Source organism: Sebastes fasciatus, chromosome 6 (assembly GCF_043250625.1).
Source record: "Sebastes fasciatus isolate fSebFas1 chromosome 6, fSebFas1.pri, whole genome shotgun sequence".
NCBI classification, from domain to species: domain Eukaryota; kingdom Metazoa; phylum Chordata; class Actinopteri; order Perciformes; family Sebastidae; genus Sebastes; species Sebastes fasciatus.
The window spans coordinates 12,979,206-12,991,285 of record NC_133800.1 but is presented as its reverse complement, the minus strand read 5'-3'; the positions used below and the strand labels follow the sequence as shown (position 1 = coordinate 12,991,285).

General features: G+C 40.9%; 1 protein-coding gene across 6 annotated transcripts in view; it reads left to right on the top strand.

Annotated features, from left to right (window-relative positions):
- Nucleotides 1-12,080, top strand: part of grid2 (glutamate receptor, ionotropic, delta 2) — a 564,677-nt gene that overhangs the window by 484,815 nt on the left and 67,782 nt on the right. The gene's annotated exons all lie outside the window — the stretch shown is intronic.

The following is a 12,080-nucleotide window of genomic DNA, read 5'->3' as shown; positions in this document are numbered from 1 at the left end:
TGCGGTTAGTAAAACAAACATTGGATGACTCCTGTGATACGTTTTGAATACGGGGGACCAGGTACAGAATGGCGGCAGCATCAAAAGAAAAGTAAACCTCAGGAAGAGCAACAGAGGAGGGTTCCCACTTCCAGCACTGACAGACTAGCAATAGATGTCATGTGAATGCAGAATCTGTTTATTGAAATTAAAGGGACTGTTTGTAACTTTTTAAGCGTATAAATGTACCGGGTCGCCACACATGCGCGCTCGCATATGCACATTCGCGTGTGGCCGCTGCCTCTCCTCCTCTGCCTGCTTGCCTTCACTCAGACAGCGCGCGCGTTCTCGCTCAGCTCGCTCCACCTCTAGACGTGAACGCGCGCTCACTCCACACTGCAGAAGAGTTAGTTTAGCTCTGAGAGTATCTAGTGAATGTACAGTGGACGTTTGTGCAGAAATAAATGCTTCAGCTCCTCCAGACCAACAGAGGTTTCCCGTGTCTTGTGAAGTGACGGAGCTCCTCAGCGAGTAACGTTATCGTCTCGTTACCTACCGGGTGCCGGTGCAGCCGGAGAGAGCAGGGAGACACGCTACAAAGCCCCGCTGCATCAGCCTGCACTGAGGCAGGAAAAGCCAACACTAAGATCAGATCTAAATCATGTTCATGGAGAGACCTTCGTCTGGTCAGCTAACATTACTGCCAAGCAGCTGAAATATAGAGTGATATTGTGATTTTAGCTGACGTGTGTCGCCTCACTGTTTTGAGCGATGCTCGTTCAGGTGTATTTAGAGCGAGCAAGCGCGAGCTCGACGCTGACTTTCGTTGATTTCACGGCCACAGGTGTCGCTGTTAATAAGCAATTCTGAAAGTTACAAATAGTCCCTTTAAGTTACGGCTAACCAATCATATTAAACCTATTTTCCTCTGCAATGAAGATGGTAGGAGTTAGGGGATCCAACATTACATATCAACATTTACTGTTTGCTTGACTTGAATATATTTTATAGTATAAGGTGACATTTGCCCTGAAAGTCAAGTGAGTCTTGTGGTTTGATCACACGATCACAGAATTGCCATGCGTCCTTGCTCTCCCAGAGAGCAATTTCACTTGAAAGCATTGCTGCCCAGCATTATGCTAAATGTCCAAACCAATCATAAACGCGTCATGTGACAAAGGCATGTGACAAAGGCACAGCACACAGTGCTGTTGTCACTGAATAGCATGGGCAGCTGGTAAATAATGTCACATTGCTTAGCACATAGGGATAATTGAACTATTATATGTGATGTAATGATACCAGTAAGAATGAGAGACAAAATGTCTCATCCAATAGAAGCACGTTGTTTCCTGTTTGAAACGGCAAGCAAAAAAACAATCACGTGCATTCCTAGATAGGGTACGTCACCGTTTGATCAGTTAGTTGAGTGTAGCAGCGCGTCCCCTAGTGTCCTCCCCAGACCTGGTGGACCTGCACTGCTGGATTTAATACTGACTATTTGTATAACAACTTAGCCACAAATTCACAGACTGACCATACACGGTCCAGCCAAATACTCGGTTTTCACTGAGTCTTGTTTCAATCAGGGGTTTATATTCTAATACCACCCACTGTTTAAATTAAGTACACAAAAATCAATATCACTGTGCAGTTTTTCTGATGTTATGTCAGTACCACTACGAATTTTGCATTTGCTTGTAAACCATCACCCTTAATTCGTATAGTGTTTAATACATACAGCAAGTTAGGCTATTGGAATTTTAAACCTTAGCCTAAAATAAGCAGAGGGTACAGAGGCTGTACTGAGGTACACCACTGGAGTTGTGTGCTGATATGTGTTGAGGGTTCTAGCTTTGTAGAATCCAAGTCAAATTCCACCCTGGACACAATAAAGTATATATCTATCTATCTGAATTGGATAGTCTTCTGGTATCCAATATATCCTTATTGCACACAGCTCAGCCTCAGTCCTGTTTTGATATACAGCTCATGCTACAGGGTCGTCTGTGTTGATGGGGGATAAATCTATCTAAATGATGTTAACGATACACAGATAACGCACGCATGGTTAAATACTTAATTCCCTCGGTGATTACCCAGCATCATAAATACCTGACTGCTGCGTCTCGCTTTCTGTTTGCATCGCCCTTCTCTCCTTCAGTGAGGGTCTCACTTTATCCCTCCTCCCTCTAGAATATATTAGACTTGAACTGAAGCCAGCATTGGAAGCGTTGGGAGGAGTGATTAAAGTGGCAAGTGGTATTTTTAAAATGATGTGATGAATGCAGCATATAAGCACACAACTATTAACACTCACTCATATACAGTGCATTGCTTGTTGGCAGGGATGTTTATTGAGCACATATAACTAATTAGTAGTGTGTCCAGGATCATGCACAAGTCAGTTTTTTATTGCTAAACAGAGTTATGTGGGTGTAAATTTAAAATACATTTATCCTCATGATTACCTAATTGACACCAGCAGCTTTACACCCACACACATACAGTATATCCTCTGATTTATCTAAATTGATATATATAAGTGTGTGTGTGTGTGTGTGTGTGTGTGTGTGTGTGTGTGTGTGTGTGTGTGTGTGTGTGTGTGTGTGTGTGTGTGTGTGTGTGTGTGTGTGTGTGTGTGTGTGTGTGTGTGTGTGTGTGTGTGTGTGTGTGCGTGCGTGCGTGCGTGCGTGCGTGCGTGCGTGCGTGCGTGCGTGCGTGCGTGCGTGCGTGCTATATGTATGTTTTTCATCATATTGTAAAAAATGTCATGTTAAGTCCTGTATAAAAATGTCCATATCTTTAAAGGTTCTCTCTATTTTCTATGTAAAGATATGTAGAGGAGTAATGTCTACCTGAGCAGAGAATGAAGTCACTCTCCCTCTGTGTGTGTTGTAATCTGATCTTTTCCGTACTTTGTTGACATAGCCGGGTCGGCCGCGCTCGCCTTTGGTGCATGGGAGTGTGCCCCACTGGCTAGCTTATGACCACTGCTCTGCACTGCGCTCATACGACGGTTAGAGCTGATAACACCGTCCTCTCCAGGTCACCTCCAGGTTGACACCGTTAGCTCTGTCAGCACTTTTAGCGCCGGGCCTGTGAGTTCAGCAGGGTAGTGGTGTTGTGGAAAAAGCTGTTTCTTAGCCTGCTGGTGCGAGACCTGAGGCTCCCGACCGCCTCCCTGATGGGAGAAGAGCAAACAGTCCATGGTTGGAGTGTGAGGGCTCCGTAATAATTTTACCAGCCCGTCTCAGACACCATGTGCGGTGTAGGTCAGCCATGGCGGGGAGCGGGGCACCGACGATGTGTTGGCCGGTTTTCACCACCCGTTGCAGTGCCTTCCTGTCAGCCGTGGAGCAGCTGCTGTACCACACCGTGAAGCAGGTGGTCAGGATGCTTTCGATGGTACAGTGGTAGAAGTTTGTCAGGATCTGATGGGACAGGTGAGCCTTTGTTAGTCTCCTCAGGAAGTAGAGGTGCTGCTGCACCTTTTTGACCAGTTTGGAGGTGTTTTTGTTAACACCAATACTGTATATTGGTGTATATTGGTGTTAGTGACAGTGGCAACAAAAATTCCCCTTGAATGTTCTGAAATAGTTTTAAGATCTTGACATTTATGCCGCAAGACTGCTCAAATATTGAGAAATAAAAAAGTGAGATGCTGTGTGATGATGGAGCCAGGTCACTATCATAGAGCAGCATAGTACAGATGGATAATCACAGTGTCGTTTGTTGACATTGCTGGAAAGGCTGACGAGTTCAAAACCATGTTAGAATGTGTCATCATGGCAATATATGAGATAGCAGTGTGGTTTGTTATCAGAATCAGAATCAGAATCAGAATTGTGTTTATTGCCAGGTGTAAGAGATTTACATTAGGAATTTGCTTTGGTTATGTTGGTGCAAGTCAAACAGTATAATAACAAAATAGATAAAAATGTTAGAATAAAATAGAATTAAAAAAAATTGAAATTTTAAGAATATACAATATACAAAATAAGCTTTAAACAAAAATAAACATGATATATACAGATAGTGCAAATATTGCCAGAGTGCAAACAATCAGGTATCAGAGGGAGAGAGAGGGATACAGTAGGGGGTGTTATGATATCTACTACCACTGTTGATACAGTAAACCAGGCCAACAAGACCAAAGTCAAACTCTGTTGTTTTCCACTGATTAGCTGCAGGGAGTGGTGCGAAAAATCCCCCCTGTGTCTACATCAGTGCCACAGGGATAAGCTGAGCCTCCAGCGTGAGGAGGAGCTGACCATCCAGTGTATGGCCAGAGACACTGACAGACATCATGCTGTTGGGGAAATTTAAAGCTCTTTGCTAGTTGACTAGCGTCGCGATCATTGCAGCATCAGACCAAACAGGAGATGATCTGTAGATTGAATCATCACCTCATCCACTGCTTTAAAGGAGGATCTGGTTCTAATTAGGTCCCTTAGTTTATCAACCTAGTACATACAAGTAAGCCTAGCACAATAGTATTAATTAAAAGTGATGATTAATGTGCAATTCACTCATTTTTAATAATCATATGTGTCAGCAGAAGAAGTGATCGTAACAGAGTTAGCAAAAGAGAACAATAGTCGTCCTATGGCTACATTGCATTACTTTTTGGCTACTGGCTGCTGATACATTTCCAGGAACCAATGCTTAAAGCTACAGTTGGTAACATTAATAAAAATAACCTTTTATCATATTTGCTCAAACTGTCACTATATTCTGGCAGCAGTATATGAGGCCGATAAGCTGTGAAGAAATCAGGTCTCTCTGCCTCTTCTTTGTGCTCCTAATGGCATTTGCAAGTTTCTACCGCGCCTGACGGAAAACAACCAATTAGAGCCGAGCAGTTTGTAAAGCAGCTGTCAATCACTGCTTGTGAAGCTCGCGAACTCCGATCAAACTGTCAAACTAAGCAGTGCTGATTAATTATGAATCAATATTATGTTACTGTAATGCCTATTTCTCGCCTCAAATGTTTTCAGAAAGTTTGCTCCGGCTGGTGGTGCAGTGCTTGGTTTTGGCTCAACTGTTTTCAACATGCCGGTCAGGGTCACAAACTTTCTCATTTTACAGCTAAAAATTTCACTACAAGATGTTTCTGAAAACATTTGAGGCGAGAAATAGGCATTACAGTAACATAATCTTGATTAAAATTTGATCAGAGCTGCCTAGTTTGACAGTTTGACCTTAGTTCAGGATCAGTGATTGACAGCTCTGTGAGAGATTTCTCGGCTCTGGTTGGTTGTTTTCCTTTGGGCGCGGTGGAATCCAATGCCATTAGGAGCGCTAAGAGGAGACAGATTCACAGATTAGGCTTTAAGAGTGTCTGGTTCTTCAAGTAGCTACTGACACCGAATGTTCTGTGATGAGTAAGTCATATAAAAAAGGTTGCTATTGAATGGTGCGAGCAGGCAGGAGTTACAGGAGACAGAACTGGGTGAAGGGCTGGTCATAAGGTAGACGGAGAGTGGATCTGATTTTCATGGCTAAATTCTAAATGACAGAGGTGCAACCTCCAGAGTGGCAGCAAGCATTGCATAGCAGCAATGAGGCAGACCTTCCCTTCTGACTGTGTCTCTCTTGATTTGTTTTTTTTTTCCTCCCCTGCATGTCTTTCCCTGCACCACCGATTATTTGCAAATCCCTGCGTTACTGACACTACTCTTTTTTTTCACCAACTTCACCCTTTTCTATATTTTTCTTCTTTTTCCACCTCTCTTTCTATTTTCCCTTTCCGCATCCACTGTCTCTCTGTCAGTCTCTCATTCATCTACATTGTGTTAAAGAGGCTACAGGGTGCACTCTAGTGGCACACTGATGCCCGTCCCCGTCTCTTAGCTGCATTGACACAAGTGTTTTCTTTCTGCTGCAGTGGCACCACCAGTGACGCTGTTGCCATGTTTGACTGTATGTTTAAACATCCAATGAAACTCAAACCTGATTCCAGTACTACAAATATACACTTGACTTCAATTTAATTTGTCAAATAGCAGTTATATCCTCCTCTACATTTAGTACTTTGTATCCAAACTAATCTTCCTTTCAGAGAAAACTGTTAAGATATAATTTTACCTTGGAGCTTGTTACATAGAAAAAAAAGATGATTTATAAACTAAGCCTGGCTTCCATGTAAAACACTTAACGGCTAGGAAACAATCACTTTAAAAATTCCTTCAGTGGAGACTTTCAACCTGTTAGGATTTCTTCTCATACTGACAAATATATTTGGAAGCCGGTGAACACTACCTGGAATAGTGTTTTCAAGCTGGAGGCTATTTGGAAGGCCATGATATGATTAACAGACCCCATGAGTCAGTCAGACTCAGACATCTTTTGTTCTCTGTCTCCGTTTGATTTATTTGGATGTGTTTGTCTTCTTCAATCCACTCCCTTTGCTATATTTGATTCCTGTGAGGTTAAGAACTTGATATATTTTCCCCCTTCAGTGTCATGCTCTCTCTCTCCTTTTTCTCATGCTGCTTTCCCTCTTCCTCTCTCGCTCGTTCTCTCAGGCCTTTTCTCTTTCACAATAAACCTCTTACTCCTCTCTGTCACCGGCGTTTCCTGTGCACTATGGATTTTCTTCCTTCTCAGTTTTCGATCCCCTGCAGCAGAATAATATTATATGTCAGAACGGGTCAGTGTCTGAGCTGTCTCTGATATCACTCACACACAAATATATGCACACACACACAGATGCACGCATACTGTATGTGGAAGCACACGCAAACATAACGCACGTCTATAAGCAGTAAGGTTACACACCAACACATTCACTCACGTGCACACCTTGCATGCAGTGATAGACAAACACACACGTGAAGCCACGCAATGCTGCAGGGTGAGGCTTGTCACGGGGTAATATATACGTCTCTCCCATTTCAGTCAACGATCAAGGCGTTCAATAAACTAAGAGGTGTTGCACCTCAGACTTGATATCTCATTAACTTGGTGTCACATATATATCAAATACGAGCGTGCTGTATGTCACAGTTTGATATAATGCCGTCTTCGTTTAAGACAATGCGTTACTCATCTGTGATCTTTATTCTTGCATGGTCTCTCGAGGAAAAAAATTTCTTATTTTTTTCAGTCCCTTTTTTTTGTGTGTGTCATGTTGGGCAGGCCTTTTAGATGAGGAGCTCCTCACAACTCAGCATTCGACTGTTGTGCTGACTTGTAAAAGTAATGACTAAAATTAAGCATCAATGACTTACCCCCTTAATTACGTTACCTCCGCACCCCCTACACTGCAACTTGTAAATCACTGACACAGACCATAATGGGATGTGCTAATAATATGAGGTATCATATATTCGTCATAAAACGGGAAAATAATAGTGACAGTGACAATCGAACATGGCAACTCCCAACCAGCCATCTCTACAGCATCCAGTACTATGTCATATTGTTTTTTCTAATACAGTACGTATGTACTGTTTATGTTTTTGCTTATGTGTCCATAGCTGTGTTTTATAATATTAAATCCAGGGTTCCTATGCAGTGTGAAAAAGTATAGAATTGTAAACACCCTTTCTGTATATACTATAGGAGTTGAAGATAAAAAGTTATTTAGCCTTAATTTACATTCCAAAAGCTAAATAACAATGCACTGTTTTAGTATTACAGCTCGAGTAATGCCGGGTACACACTACAAGAGAATCAATCCGACTTTGCGCCCGATTCCTCCCTCCCAACAATGGTCAGAAAGCCCTGATTTTTTTACATCCCCTGATCAGCTCGAAAGTCCATCCTGGCCACACCGATTTCAAATTGTAAATATGTTCAATATTTATGATTGGATATCTAGTTGTGTGTGGGGAACCCCGAGGACAACCGATGATGCAGTCAATCTTCTGACAATTATTTGGCAACATAATAGGCTACAGTCAATGAGAATCAGAATGTTACATACGTGTTGACAGTTGGATTTTAAAATTATATATTCACATAATAAACATCTAGCTATTTGTACTCCGATGTCAAATATGAACTAAAAAAATCAACCTAGGAGTCTGGAAATTAGAGCCTAGAAATGTATGCAATTTTGAAATTGGAAAATATGTAGGAACCCTGTAAATCAGTGATCATATGATATTTTTTTCTGGTCACAACTGATTTCAGCCGATGCCACAGGAGACTGCAATATATGGGAAACAGAAATGTTTCTCTGAGTGGCTCTTAAGTCCTGACACTGTAGCACATGCATGCATGCATATATACATAAAGTGTAGTATGCACTCACACACTTTAATCTGAAACAACCACTAAAACCTTCACATTTGCATGTCTACGCACATACATACCAGTGCAGACACACACACACACCTGACTCCGCTGATGTGAGTGTCCCTGTGTGAATATATGACAGCTACTCTCTGTCAGGCCTCAAGAGTCTCTAATGACTGCTGAGTGATTTTAGAGTTGAGTGGATTGCCAGTTTGAGTGATTTTCTGTCTGTATGACTTTCTGCTGCACTATAGGAAGGATCCACTTTAGAAAATGCGTCTTTTCCCAAATGTCCTTGCACTATATATTATCATTACATACAAGTCTCATATTGATGGCAGCTTCTTAAAAAGAAAAAAAACACAGGATTGAAACATTTACTGCAAGGCGAGAAGTAAAGAAAACATTGTAAAGGTCCTGTTCTTAAACAAAGACTTATAATACTTTAAATATGGCAGCATCCTTCCAACCTAACCCTGAACTGATCAGCGTCGAACAGAACAGAATATGGATAAATCTGAATTTCACCTGTGCATTTAACAGCCAATCAAGGCCGAGGAAGAGGGGGAGGAAGTGGTGGCAGGCTGCGTGTTGTAAACAGTGAGTGCAAAGTTAAATGCCTCATACATATGTACATATTCAGATTTTACTGTATGGAGGACATTCGCCTCAGCCAAAGCACTTTCGCATTTCTGCTGTCATTTGTAAAACTCCACTTTTCCAAGAAAAATACCCATTTCTTGAATTTGAATTTCAAATTTGTTTTGGTGTATTACCATGCTGAAATGGATCTGACCCATTCAGCTGATAAGGTCACACCAATCAGCAGAAGCACACAGGGTTTACTCATGTTGTATTATCACTTATATTCAATTTATATATCCTTTAGGAGTGTGCTTGTGCTACTTTTAAACTTATGACACTTCTGTCAAATAGGGTTGTAAGAAAATATTGAAAATATCAAATAGTGTGATATTATGTTTTGTGATGCTGTATCGATTGATTTTTAATTAAAAGTTAACATGCAAAGATTAACTCAGTCAATACTTTATTTCATTTGCAAAGATATGGGCCCTCTTAGTGTATGTGCCCTCTCAAAGTAGTGCTATGTTGGATGTTTCAGGGACTGTGATAAATATAAATGCAGATCTCAGTCTCTCAATCTCGGATTGCATAAAAAGTAAACTTTTTTGTACATTTTTTGTACATTTTTTGTACATTTTATGCATATGGTGGTGTGTTCTTTATACTATGACAGTTTTCCTAAAATTAGATTTAAATCTAGGGCTGTCAAAGTTAATGCGATAATGACGCTTGTGATTTTTAGGTTGTAGCGGGCTCAGTTTTAAAGTTAGTGTGAAGATACTGATATCATATGAAACTAGAAAACCTAAAGAATCCATTGGTACCAATCATGTTACTAAAGTTACGCTATATTTAGGAGAGGAAAAACTGGCATAGCCATTTTCAAAGGGGTCCCTTGACCTCTGACGTCAAGATATGTGAATGAAAATGGGTTCTATGGGTACTCACGAGTCTCCCCTTTACAGACATGCCCACTTTATGAAAATCACATGCAGTTTGGGGCAAGTCATAGTCAAGTCAGCACACTGACACACTGACAGCTGTTGATGCCTGTTGGGCTGCAGTTTGCCATGTTATGATTAGAGCATATTTTTTGTGTTAAATTCCTGTGAGGATGGTTTCTGGACAATATTTGTAATTGTTTTGTGTTGTTAATTGATTTCCAATAGTAAATATATACATATATTTGTATAAAGCAAGCATATTTGCCCACTCCCATGTTGATAAGAGTATTAAATACTTGAGAAATCTCCCTTTAAGGTACATTATGAACAGATAAAAGTTGTACAATTGATCGCAATATATTGCACTATATTGAATTGTTACCCCTGTATCATGATACGTATCGTATCGGCAGATTCTTGCCAATACACAGCCCTACTGTCAAATGGATTTAACTTTTCTGGCCAGTGGAATTTTACTTATACTGCCCCTTACGCCTACCTGTTATACATGTTATAAAATATTATTGATGATGGAAAATGCCTTCACTTCTTTCTCACATACAGTGCCGTGAAAAAGTATTTGCCCCCTTCCTGATTTCTTATTTTTTGCATATTTGTCACATTTAAATGTTTCAGATCATCAAACAAATTTTAATATTAGACAAAGATAACCCAAGTAAACACAAAATGCAGTTTTTAAATGATGATTTAATTTATTAGGGGAAAAAAGATATCCAAACCTGCCTGGCCCTATGTGAAAAAGTAATTGCCCCCTAAACCTAATAACTGGTTGCGCCACCCTTGGCGGCAATAACTGCAATCAAGCGTTTGCGATAACTGGCAATGAGTCTTTCACATCGCTGTGGAGGAATTTTGGCCCATTCATCTTTGCAGAATTGTTTTAATTCAGCCACACTGGAGGGTTTTCGAGCAGGAACGGCCTGTTTAAGGTCATTCCACAGCATCTCAATCGGATTTAAGTCCGGACTTTGACTAGGCCACTCCAAAACCTTCATTTTGGGTTTTTTAAGCCATTCAGAGGTGGACTTGCTGGTGTGTTTCGGATCATTGTCCTGCTGCATAACCCAAGTACGCTTGAGCTTATGGTCACGAACGGATGGCCGGACATTCTCCTTCAGGATTTTCTGGTAGAGACCAGAATTCATGGTTCCATCAATTATGGCAAGTTGTCCAGGTCCTGAAGCAGCAAAGCAGCCGCAGACCATCACACTACCACCACCATGTTTGACTGTTGGTATGATGTTCTTTTATGAAATGCTGTGTTAGTTTTACGCCAGATGTAACGAGACGCACACCCTCCAAAAAGTTCAACTTTTGTCTCATCAGTCCACAGAATATTTCCCCAAAAGTCTTGGGGATCATCAAGATGGTTTTTGGCAAAAGTGAGACGAGCCTTTGTGTTCTTTTTGGTCAGCAGTGGTTTTCGCCTTGGAACTCTCCCATGGATACCATTTTTGCCCAGTCTCTTTCTTATTGTTGAATCGTGAACACTGACCTTAATTGAGGCAAGTGAGGCCTGCAGTTCTTTAGATGTTGTTCCGTTCTTTTGTGACCTCCTGGATGAGTCGTCGATGCGCTCTTGGAGTAATTTTGGTAGACCGGCCACTCCTAGGAAGGTTCACCACTGTTCCAAGCTTTCTCCATTTGTGGATAATGGCTCTCACTGTGGTTTGCTGGAGTCCCAAAGCCTTAGAAATGGCTTTGTAACCCTTTCCAGACTGATAGATATCAATGACTTTGTTTCTCATCTGTTCTTGAATTTCTTTCGATCGTGGCATGATGTGCTGCTTTTTGAGATCTTTTAGCCTACTTCACTTTGTCAGACAGGTTCTATTTAAGTGATTTCTTGATTGGACAGTGATTGGCTAGTGAAATTGAACTCAGCTTTCCAAAACATGTGGTTGATCACAGTTAATTCATGATTTAACAAGGGGGGGCAATTACTTTTTCACATAGGGCCAGGTAGGTTTGGATAGCTTTTTCCCTTAATAAATGAAATCATTATTTAAAAACTGCATTTTGTGTTTACTTGGGTTATCTTTGTCTTACATTAAAATTTGTTTAATGATCTGAAACATTTAAGTGTGACAAATATGCAAAAAAATAAGAAATCAGGAAGGGGGCAAATACTTTTTCACGGCACTGTATGCTTAACTCCATTCTAGAACAAGTCCATCACTTAATAGCTCCCCATCACCATCTGCTCATTTAGCATAATGTCTCCAGAAATTATGATAAAATATACCATCATTTCTTCACATCTGCTACATATATCCCGACACTTGAAGTAAGGAGCTGTATAAC